Source organism: Haemaphysalis longicornis, unplaced genomic scaffold (assembly GCF_048455015.1).
Source record: "Haemaphysalis longicornis isolate Haplotype H1 unplaced genomic scaffold, Haemaphysalis longicornis Haplotype H1 scaffold_10, whole genome shotgun sequence".
NCBI classification, from domain to species: Eukaryota; Metazoa; Arthropoda; class Arachnida; order Ixodida; family Ixodidae; genus Haemaphysalis; species Haemaphysalis longicornis.
The window spans coordinates 45,921,850-45,933,916 of NW_027526204.1; the positions used below are offsets into that span (position 1 = coordinate 45,921,850).

The following is a 12,067-nucleotide window of genomic DNA, read 5'->3' on the forward strand; positions in this document are numbered from 1 at the left end:
CACTGGCTATTCGATGATACGAGTAGACGGATTGAGCAGTACCGTTTTTTGAGAGGCAATATTCAATAGTGCTCAAATAAAAGCTGAATAAATAACATCAGTTGTTTAGAAAGCACAACAAGAATTCAGAGCGCACGTCCTTACGTTGCGGATCGAAGCGGTTTAGACAAACGAAAACTGTGGCCTCTTTGGCGAAGTAAATTGTATTTCCCTTAGCAGAGAATGGTATGAGTGTTCACCGAATAAACCAAAGGTCTTACGGGGCCGCATATTAATTTAGAAGGCAAATTTTGTCGTCAAATAGTTGAGTTGTGTTTTTGGGTAAAGGCGAGTGTCTACATAGAACCAGAAACACAACTACACATTTCCTAGTTAAGGTATGTCATTATTGTCACCACCTTTGAAACGACGTTTTTTTAATTACCATCTCTTCATTGTTACATTTTTAGAACCCCCCCAAGATTCAAAAATGTTCTACAGTAAGCACCGTGTCCTTGTCTTAGTTAGTTCAATAGTTATAGCCAAGTTTATAACAGCCGGTGAAAGGTTCTGAAACCGAAACTATAGGGGTGCGGTAACAGAAACTGACAACGCCGCGAATATCAGCAGCGTATTTTGGAACTTTACTTGTTTCTTTGAGTCTTATACGCAAAAGATTATTCAAAGACAATTTGTATAATTTTCTGATTCGAAACATTGCTATAAATTTCCGTAAGGGGGATGCATGACCCCACAAGCGTCTCTGTTGTTTACTTAGTGCTCGCTTTATGCTCCCGCTGCGAAAGCTACCAGGCTCGTAATTTTTAAACGTACTGTTCTTAGTAGAAACAGTAATAACACAGGCTGGACGTTTTAATAAAAAGGCGTAGTCAAGTCCAGGGCAAAAAGGCGACAGAAGCGAACGTTTCGATACAATCGGTACACAGTGCATGCTCGAGCAGAAGACCATGTTGACGTATAGTTATCGGAAAATGCTTCAAAGCTTGGGAGCTTAGAGAGCTATTGTGGAATGCCGCTGCGAGAACCTTTGCTGCAAGGAAATAGTTTTAATAAGTGTGCGTACATTACCATCTGTTTTTTGCACAACTGGCCTGGGTTGCTCAAGACGTCCAATTGAGGCTGCACATCCTTCTTTTTGGTATATGTTATGCTGTATGACCCTTCAACGTTAGCAAAAAAGTGCAACAGATATTTCGAGGGAAGCGGGCATCGAACCTGGCCACCAGACTCCCGTAGCATGTGGTACCAGTGACCAGTGCCAGGTGAAGAAGGGTGTGCCAATCAGTAGATAAGGTTTAACATCTCAAGGAAATACTGACAGCAACAAAAGTAAAAAAAAATGTATTGTGGCAGCTAAGGAGGGTCCTAGCTATGAACCTGGTGAATTTTAAATTTCCAGGGCAAGATTGTCTGGTTTGTACACGGATAAAAAAAAATTTACTCTTGTTTTTCTCAAAACTTGATTTTTCGCACTTTTTTTTACGCGAAGACATAACTTTCAAATGAACAACTCTTTTCAATAGAACTTCGCAGCTGTTCCTTCATTACTAGACTGTAAAATGTTTTAAAACGGATTTTAAGTTTTGATGTAATCATGGTTCAATTAGGGGAATACAGATAACAACGACAGATGCTATTGTTTTTTGGTATTTTTCCTAAAACCTGACCTCCAAATATTGGATGGCGAACGTCCTAGTTATTTGCACCGCATGGTTAGTTGACTATCGGTGTGCAAAAATTGTGCAATTGCTGCACTCAATTCAATAGTTGCGAATGTTCCCATAACAGCCAAGTCGGGGTATTTTTGTCAATAACAAGCAACAATAATATTATTTTTACTGTTTTTAGCTTTTGAATATCATTAAAGATGCTCCTTAATAAGGTACATGTGAAATAAAAATGTAGTTTTCGAAATCTTGATCCCGAAGCATAAACAATAATGAAGGTTGCATTCCGCACTAAGCAAGAGAAAAATGCAAGGAAAAGGAACGAATGTCTCTGCTGTAGCAGGAAAGAAGGTTTTATTTCACGAGAAAAACGTCCGTACTCCTGTCAACACATCGAGAGGAAGCAAGAATAACATTGCAAAGTCGAGGTCGTACTGACGCGACTCTTGCAGGTTTAATGTTGCTTGTAACCGGATCTTGACTGTGGTTGAAGCTTTTGCGATCTATTATTGAGCTCTTCAGCACCTGTGTAACTTCAGGGATGGAAGGATCGACAGCCCGACCTATTAGCGCCTTGCAAATATTTTCTTCGGGGTGGTAAAACGCACAGTAAATAAATAAATAAATAAATAAATAAATAAATAAATAAATAAATAAATAAATAAATAAATAAATAAATAAATAAATAAATAAATAAATAAATTGTAATCAAGATTGGTTGAAGTGCTGTCGCCGTCCAATTCCTATTCACCAACCGGTCAATCTCCGAATGAGCATGTAGCACGGATCGACGGCTGTCATCACCGGTGCGTGATCGCGTGGCACGAGTCGAATCCTCTGGCTGGTTCACCTCGGAAGGTTTTGCCTCTTGATCCCTCTACAGCGGACTCTATTTTCCTTCCAATAAACCCGCTCGCAATATAACGAATAAATAAATAAATAAATAAATAAATAAATAAATAAATAAATAAATAAATAAATAAATAAATAAATAAATAAATAAATAAATAAATAAATAAATAAATAAATAAATAAATAAATAAATAAATAAATAAATAAATAAATAAATAAATAAATAAACAAATAAATAAATAAATAAATAAATAAATAAATAAATAGTATATACCAAGGTCTCGAATCGGAAATGAGCTGAACCGAGTACCGGTACCGAACCGGTATTTTTTTTCCGGAACTGAACCCAAACCCGAACCGTTACTTTTTGAGGCCGCTGAATCCAAACCGGAACTGAATCGAAAAAACAAGTAACAGTTACCGGTTCACCCCATTGATGAAAAGGAAGGGTAGCTGCCATTCGGGGCTCTTCTTTTTACGCACCCTCGATTGCGCGATATCTTGCCCACTTGGCCCCTTCAGATAAATCAAGACGTTACAAACGCTATCTTCGTTGTCGCAACATGGTGAGATTATTGGGAAGCATTATTGCAATTGCATTTTGCAGTTGGTAGATCAATCAGGTTGTAAGGCTGGACAAAAGAAATGTCACTTTCTCGGCAGTCTCCAGGAGGTTTGAAGCACAGACTGTGCCCTTCCTTTGCTGGGAGCGTGCAGTGCAATTACGCCGCGAGATTGCTGCACTGCGCAACGGCCAAACTTCAAGCCCTAATTCCGTCTACATATAGCAACACAATCGTGTTAAAATTTCGGCCGGGTGGGATAATCGTATAAGAACGAAAACAACAGCGCGACGGACTGGACATAGGAAGACAGACGCGCACTGTTATTCTGACTGTAGAAACCATTTGTTTTTATTAATTAGGGGTATCCGCTTTGTACAAGCCCGGTGAGAAAAAAAGAGGAAGAAAAGAAATAAAAAAAAACGAAAAAAGAACAAACGAGCCTACGCAAAAAACGAACAAAAAGAAAAGAAAACACGTAGCAAAAAAATTGGAAGGAAAAAGAAAGAGAAGGGGGCGCGGTGAGATAGGTTTGTAAAACACAAAACAGGGGATAACAGAAGACACATGCCATTTCAAAATGTTGAGTGTCAATTCAAAATTCGAGAGATTGCATTCTTTCGAATTGACAGTTGTGCTCTTCGCTTGACACTAGAGGTTGGAGTTCACGATTGCCATTACAGCCTTTCGTGCTATGGTATCTTATAAAGGAAAAGCTGCTCTTCGCTGGCGGATGGAACACCCTCTTGTGTGTGTGTGTGTGTGTGTGTGTTTGCGTGCGTGCGTGCGTGCGTGTGTGTGTGTGATTTAGGTGGTGATTTTCTGTAGATTGGTTTGTTATAGGGATAGAGGCAGCATTACCTCTAGGTTCACGTGTTAGCAAGCCTGATACCGAAGGTGCCAAATCCCGTGGTCACCGATATTTCTCTGCTGAATGTCTTAGCACGCGTGGCTTCGGGTGGTAATGGAAGTCCATCCTTGACTTGTTTGAAGAAAGGAACCTTTGGTAGATCGCTCAACTCGCTCAACTCAAAATAATTAAACCTCAAAAACTTTTACATTCTCTACTACAGGATTTCCGAAATGTCTGCAGTGACAAAATAAGGAAATAATTAAAACAGTAGAAAACCTTTGACAGCATTTAAGTGGTAGAACGAAATGGGACAACAGGCACCAATAAATGCTCAAGGTCATGTCTCTTGGTGGTGGCTTGACGTAGTCTATAAGACGAACGACGCAAGGGCTTGTCGAAAAGGTGGCTAATACGTTTATTTAATACCTGGCGTAATTGTTTAAAACTCACTTTATTATCGCACCATGCTCACTGAGAAAAAACCCTATTTTCAATAAATTAAAATTTAACTTGAGTTTTATGGTGACTTAACAAAAGTTTGTTTGCACTTCGGTATTTAAATTTCACCCCATTCGGAGGCTATTCAGATAGGGTGAGAATACTTCTGCTTCGAACATCAAAAACTTTGGAATTTTCTACTACAGGATTTCCGCAATGTCTGCAGTGACGAAATAAGGAAATAATTAAAAAGGTTTTAGCAATGGGTTAACTCCTTGCTAGCATTCAAGTGGTAGTACAAAATGAAACAAGAGGCACCCATAAATCCACGCTGTCATTGTCTCTTGGTGGTGGCTTTATGGAGTCGCTTGGTCGACATAAGGGCTGGTTGAAAAGGCGGCTGGTAAGTTTTTCTTAATATCTGGCCCCAATATTTAAAGTTCACTTTAATATCGCATCACACATATTGAAAAAAAAAACCCATCATTTTGAATAAACAAAAATTGTATTTGAGTTTTATGGTGACGTTAAACAAGGCAAATCTTTTTCGCACTTCGATAATTTAGCTCTGAACCGGTTCGCCAACTGCTTCAAGCTTGTGAACCGGTTCGCGAAGTGGTTTGGTGCATAATTTGAACCGGAACTGAACCGGAACATAATGAATTACCCGTACCCGAACCTTAACCGAACCGCTATTTTTTCTGTTTCGCCACACCGGTATCTCCATAGCGGCTTGATTCCCAAAAGCTGCCATCTATCCGTCGACAAATGTCGTTACGTATTAAAATACCTGAGAAATAAAAAAAACTGCAAAGTCTCTTGTAATTACTTTCCTCACATTTTTCCTCAGTTAAGCGCGATTAATATGCCAAACTTCTTACTGCTTACTCCAAACTGCTATTGTGATGCGCATTTTGAGACCATTTCACAGCCTAAATTGCATCAGAGTAACATTTCAGCTAGAGGTGTTTACACACTCAGCTTTTACTTACAGCCGTGTGTCATAATTAGGGATTTTTTGAGATAAAAATTTACACATGATAACTGTCTCACAAGCTGTTTAGAATCCCTTGCTGGTTTCTTTGGTGCACCATTAAACGTAATAAGGTAAAATCTGTCATGCACAAACTAGGCTTTTAACCGGGAGTGTACAATTCCGGGGAAGCAGCAGTCATTTTAATGGTATCTGGAGTAGTAATTTACGGCAATTTGAACATGAACTGAACAAACTGCAACCCAGCGTCTTGTCCGGTCGTTTCTTCTTTCCGTGTTCTCGTCTGCGTGCACTGATAACCCTGTTATTATGCTTCAAAAACTAGCCCACAAAGCCATCCTCGTGAACGTAGCCCAGAGTCATATTTAAAGGTTACGCAAAACCAGTGGCCTGGAGAGTTCACTCCGTCTCCTTTGTGAATCTTCTTCATCACCCCGTCTTGCGCACACGATTGGTAAAACTCTGGAAGAGTAAGTACTATGGGAAAGTAAAGCCGATGTGGTTGTATTTTTTGTGGGATTGGTAAAGGAACACAAAAACTGGTGACAAATACGAGGCCTCGTGAATAGGAAGAATATTCGGGCAAAAGCAACAGACAAAAACAGCACTGAAACATGTACATTTTTGGAGCAAGTGGTTTAAACATTCGCCTGCATGAAAATAAGTCTTCTCCGGTGCGAGAATGTTCCTATCAATTTTGCTACCATTTTATGGAGATTCAAAAAGATTACAAAAATTTAGTAATAGTACTATTAAAGTTTGCTTTACCTTTAACCTGTCAGGCTTCCAGATTCGGTCAGAATGCTTTTGATTCGGACGTACTATCCACGCGAGTCACTTTTAGGCAGATCAGTTAAACGTACTTAACGTGGGAGCCTGCGTGGATGTTATAGACTAATAGAACTCTACTAGTAGTTTTGAACGTTTTTACGGAACAATGTCGGGCACAGGAATATCTTTCGGTAGCTCGAAGACACCACTAATAATAAATGCTACGAAATGCTTTTGAAATGTGCCTGTTATTAAAATTTCGGTTTAAACATCAAAAAAGTCTCCTCAACGTAACGTTTTTGTGGAATTTATTGCAGGATAAGCGTAGCAGCCGGATGCACCGTCTTACGTTTATTTTTGCATATCTGTAAAACGGACAAGGTGCTTCTGGTAACGGTTATGTGCTAGCTAATTTCTGCACGTTTCGTATCCCAAAGCCTGGTTATTGATGGCTCATGGCTGTAAAAAAATATCCGCTCTCCTACACGCCTACATTGGAATCTATTTTTAACTATTTTAAGTGCAATTCCGTCCCTTGAATGTACGCAATAAGTGGAACTTCTGCTTGCCATTTCTTGATACAAACACGTAAATATTTAAGTCATAAATGACTTAAATGGAGCTGTCTGGAATTTAATTTTTGATACCATCACCTACAATATGGCACGAGTAACTTCCTTGACATCACCTCGATCGTACTCGTGTTTTCTCGTCACGTTGTTGCAGGAATAATAAAATTGTTCTCCGGAAAATGCAAGCATGTTGTCTACTAGTCGGTTCTCAAACACCCCACGCCGCCTCCTTGGGTTGTTTTTTGCCTACTCCGTACAAAACTGACAATTTGTATCATTCGGTAGCGAAATTCTGCACGAACGTTATGAAACGTGTGATTGCGTTTCCGTTTTGAGAGGAAATTTTTACATCTATTCCCCAGAAAACCCTGTGGCGTTATCAAAAGTGTCGCGTTGAAAATTTATTTCACGCTGCCGAGTAAAGGAGCCGTATTATTTTGCGCATAGTAGTCGCATGCTTCATTATACGACATAAGACAAATTCAGCTTGCCAAAGAGCCTCATTGCGAAGCCCATCGCAAATTGCGTTCCCGTACAACAGTCTCCAGATCTACAGCTTCTATCGGCGACATAGGCGCATTCTACCTTGTAGTGGTGTTCCTTTAAATAGCCGTTCATTTGAAGACCATTTATTTGGAACTAAATTACTTCACGGAAAAGAAGTTTACTTTTGTGTCAGCCCACTTGTATCCATGATCGGCCATCACGTCTAGCACAGTGAAATTTAGCCCAAAGGATATAGGTAGGCAAGATGCCGTTAGGAGATAACGTAATTATGAAAAAAAAAAAAATGTCGAACAAGTAGGCCCTATGTGCATCTGATGTGCAATTTCAAGGCGGCATAGAACTGGGTGGTGCCGTGGTGCCTGGCTGCAGATACTTCTAGTTGACGAGGTTTGCCTTCTTGATGTTCGGCCGCACATAGGAAAAAAAACAATAAACTTGATAAATCGTACAATTTAATTGCTGTGTCGGTTCAGAACTGGAGCAGAATTATTTGTGCTAAAGCGGAAGGGTCGTTCAATGACAGGCGCAGAGTGTATACGAGGCCGGCATGAGGTTAATTCCAATAATGGTGTCTTTTCCCCTGTACTTTGCGAACACGGTTGTTTTTTTTTGGCAACTCCGGACATTCAATCTAAGCATTGCAATTAAAAACCTTCCCAGAAATGCGATGTCATGTAGTTTGGCATTTCCAATTAACCTGTTTCAACTACAACAAAACTGAAAACGGCCAAAGGGAGAATGACAAAGGAAGGAGTAAATTGGCGTGTTTTTGCCTTTTTAGAGATGTCTCTCCGTCGAGTTAAGAAAAAAACCACAAATTCATCGTTCGTTCGCGTAGTATAAAAGCACGTCATTGCTATAGGTTTATTATCAACTACTGTCTTGATATACTTCGAGCCTTCTTCTAGAAGTACCTCTGGTGAGTGACCACTTTTCCACTCGGGCACACTTGTAGCTCGTCATTATGGAAAGGCGAACTAGAAATTCACAGCAGTAAGCCTCTAGCAGTTGCGTTGCAGTTTGACCCCTGAAATATATGATCGCAGATTATTAGGATTACTGAGTGTTTCGCAGTAAAGTTTTATGATTGGTCGCAGTTACATGGCGCCGTGTTTGCTGTTGAAACAGCCAAAGAGGCTCTTGAATCATTTAAATTAGTACAAAAAAGAGCCGTTTTGCCGGCAACGTGAGCAGGAAGTTTTCCTCGCGCTCAATAAACTGACACCGCAGAAATATCAACAATGTCCCCAAATTTAATGTGCTTACTATATAACCGCCATTCATTTTAATGATTCACCGTAACGTGGGTCTTTTGAACTCTACTATTATACAAATATTTTTTTGCATTTATGGCAGCATGCTTGTAGCAGCTGCCGCATTTATTGGAACAAAGCTTTCAGGTGCACATTTTACAAATCATCAATTTATCCAATTTGAAATCCAAAAGCAAGTCCTTCTTTTATTTCAGCTTCAACCCCCGCCATGTTCCGCGTATTTGGAATCCAGCTTTTGGTCCTGGTTGCCGCCATTCTGGGTAATGCTGCAGTATTGTACTCAACTTTGCGTGGCTAGGCATCAGGGAGCGTTTTCAGGCTCGAAAGCATTCTTGAAGTTTTCGTTGACCTGGCAAAAAGAGAGTGAACATTATGCAAGGTTTTTATTGGTGTGAGTAGTAATAGCTGTTGAAACAACTTAGAAAGTGCGCAAAAAACGCTAAAAACGATGCTTGTTTTAACTAAACAACCAGCAATGCTGGGCAAAAAAAAAAGACATCGGGACGAAATGCGTACCTGCATAATTTGTATGTGAGGTAATGCACAAGTGTTCAGTAACTTTTAAAACATGTGCTAATTTGATTATACTTGATGAAGTTCACGGAAATGCAGTGCTAATTCACTTTGACTCTTGCAATATAGGAGCTTTGTACAAGGCGTGGCGAAAAGTAGGAGCTGGAGGTAGAAAACACTTTAGTGACACCAAAGGGCTCAGGATGCGGGTTGGCGGAAGTCCACAGGGCCTCTGCGACTTCCAGGGCCCGGATGGTCGCCACCTCCTGGGCAGCTAGAACCGAGCTCCCCAATCCCTGCTCCCAGTGGGAAGGGGTAGGGAGGGGGGCAGGAAAGGGGGAATTTGAGTATTAACGTAGAGAGTGATAGTGATAGTCCAATACTCCGCACGAAGGGCAGTGGTGTGTGAGAATTGAGAATTGATGTAGGCATGAGTGTAAAAGGCGGCCGATCCGAAACCAGCACGAAAACGAGAACGTTTCATTTGCAACATATAATCTTTGAAGTGAAGCCATTGGCATTGGGCAGTTGCAAAACATAAATTAAGGTAAAATATTTCCAGCCTGTCTTTTTAATGTAAGTCACTTGTTGGTAAAGGTTCGTTATTTAGTCAGTAAAAATGGCCAACCAAGCGTAAGAACCATCGCATTGAGATGCACCTACTTGTTCCATTAACGAAACGATGATTTATCACTCCGCTGAGGTAGCCAAAGACTTTCTGAGAGCTATAAATATATCGGAAGTATTTTACAGGACAGTGGTTAGCGGTGAAAACCGTCGCTCAGATTTGAAGGGACGAGTATAGGCCAATCAAATATCAATACCATGGTGTGGGCTCTTGCGTGTATTTGCGCGTGTATTTCAACATGAATTTTGGATGAGTATATTGAAGTGGCTGAGGCGGGGTTTGTTCGTTCAGTTCGACACCGACTACAGGTTAATTATAAAGGAAATTTGTGCACATAGTCTTAATCTATGCTGTTACGGGTAATGCGTCATTACGGTTAGCTTAAAAAACCTCTTAACACCAAGGGACCTTTTTATGCAAATAGTGAATCCAAATCTCCCGCTCATGCATATTATCAGTTATGTGAAATGAGGACATCTGTAAGGATTCTTGTTTGCAGGATAGTAGGAAAGTCTCTACTGTCCGCCCGGGGCCACTGAGGCTGTCACCGATATGCTTGCAAGCTCCTGACACGTTCACTGGTGCGTCATATGAGAGGTTCAAGGAGCCGAAGAATGTTCAGGATGGGTACATTATTTGCCAAAAATTTCTAGGCCATGCCAAAAGTTACTACGTTACAGAAAGTTCCTTGCTTTCTTGCCGTCTTAGAAGTGTGCCAGACTTCAACGTTAGACTTCTGCTTTGAAATCGTTATGACGCACAAACATTTTTAGTGGCCTAGATAATTTTGACTAAGACTGTACAGGATCCCGTAAAATTAAATGGAGCAGGCTTTGGAGTTTTGGAGGGGATTTCTCCGCATGTGCCTAGCCAGCAACCTCTAAGTGACTTTTCAAAAAAGTTATTTTAAAATAAAATCGCGCTCCACATATTCTATTTATGCTGGCAGCCGCATAAAATAGAAGTTACTGTGATTTCACGAAGCCCTGCTCCGTATACTTTTTAGAGCACCTGTACATGGAGGAATTAAGCCCACAAGCTCAACAGGAATTAGGTTCGCAGTTGATGGGCTCAGAATTGTGGGCTGAGTTAACAAGTCATCCATTACAATTTTAGTTACCACTGTGGCCACGTTGGCTTCGATGACGCCGAATTTTCGCGGAACAAGACAATTAAAACTGTCGCCTCAAAAGTGCTTTCTGATTTCTCTCTGTTATTGCAGCCATGATCGCCACCCCGGGTGCTGCCCTAGGAGGTGGAGTCGGTGGCACCGGTGGAATCGGCTTCCGCGCAGAAGAGGCCATGGCACGCGCCGAAGAGACTCCCTCGCAATAATGGAAGCCGCTTGGTGTACTGCTGAAATAACAGCCACAATGGTGGTAGAGAAACCGTAAAGCCAGTGCGATAATAAATGGTAGCTTTTACACAAAGTACATGAACTTGTCTTGCATTCACCGTTTTGCTGTCACTGACGTGCTAGCTGGGGATGATGATTCAGACGTACATGGTTGGTGACGCGTTACCTAGGCATAAAGTTCTCGTGCTATTTCGTAGATAATGAAGGTTTTCTGGATGTAGGATGCAATACAAGAAGCAACGGTGTGTCTGTTTCACCCCATCGCACCTTAGTAACCAGTCACAGCTACCAAAGGCGCACAATAGTCCAGAAGCTGTGCGCCAGCCTATTATTCCTACTATACAAGGTTGATATGTTTGGAAATGTCATGACAACCGACTAGGTGGCTCAGGGGTTATGGTGTTGTGCTGCTACACACAAGGACGCGGGTTTGATCCCGGCCGTGGTGGCAGCTTTTGTGATGGAGGCAAAAAGCGAAAACGCCCATGTGTCAGTCTTTCGGCGCAAATTAAAGATCCCTAGGCGGAGAAACTTATTCGGGAGTCCTCGGGCCCCACGGCGTGGCCTTATAGGCTATGTGCCGCATCGGCGCGTTAAGCCCCAAAATCAATCAATCAATCAATCAATCAATCAATCAATCAATCAATCAATCAATCAATCAATCAATCAATCAATCAATCAATCAATCAATCAATCAATCAATCAATCAATCAATCAATCAATCAATCAATCAATCAATCAATCAATCAATCAATCAATCAATCAATCAATCAATTTCAAGAGCAGGTAAAGCTTTAGAGCCGAGGAAATGGGCGCCACTGTTCCGAGTAACAAATGGTCCATTCCTTCACGCCCCAGAAAGCAAAAATGCTACGACGGAAATGTCGAATCACACAAAGTTCTAGCCGGTGTGAATATCACCACTCAGCTTATAGCGGCAATCAAGTGCGCAGTATCAAGCATTTTATCGGTCGTGAGTGAGGGAAAATCCCGGAGGAGACTGTCAGGAAGAAGACACCAAGAAGAAAAGACGGCCACGAGAAAAGCTTGGCGCGTGAGAACCACGTGATGAGAACGA

At 41.1% G+C, this 12,067-nt stretch overlaps 1 long non-coding RNA gene across 1 annotated transcript; it reads left to right on the plus strand.

Moving 5' to 3' along the window:
* Window positions 1-8,063: 8,063 nt before the first annotated feature.
* Window positions 8,064-11,065, plus strand: LOC144157721 (uncharacterized). Its single transcript, XR_013319837.1, has 3 exons — window positions 8,064-8,136; window positions 8,686-8,751; window positions 10,855-11,065. It is a non-coding gene; the product is annotated as an uncharacterized LOC144157721 (long non-coding RNA).
* The last annotated feature ends 1,002 nt before the right edge of the window (window positions 11,066-12,067 follow it).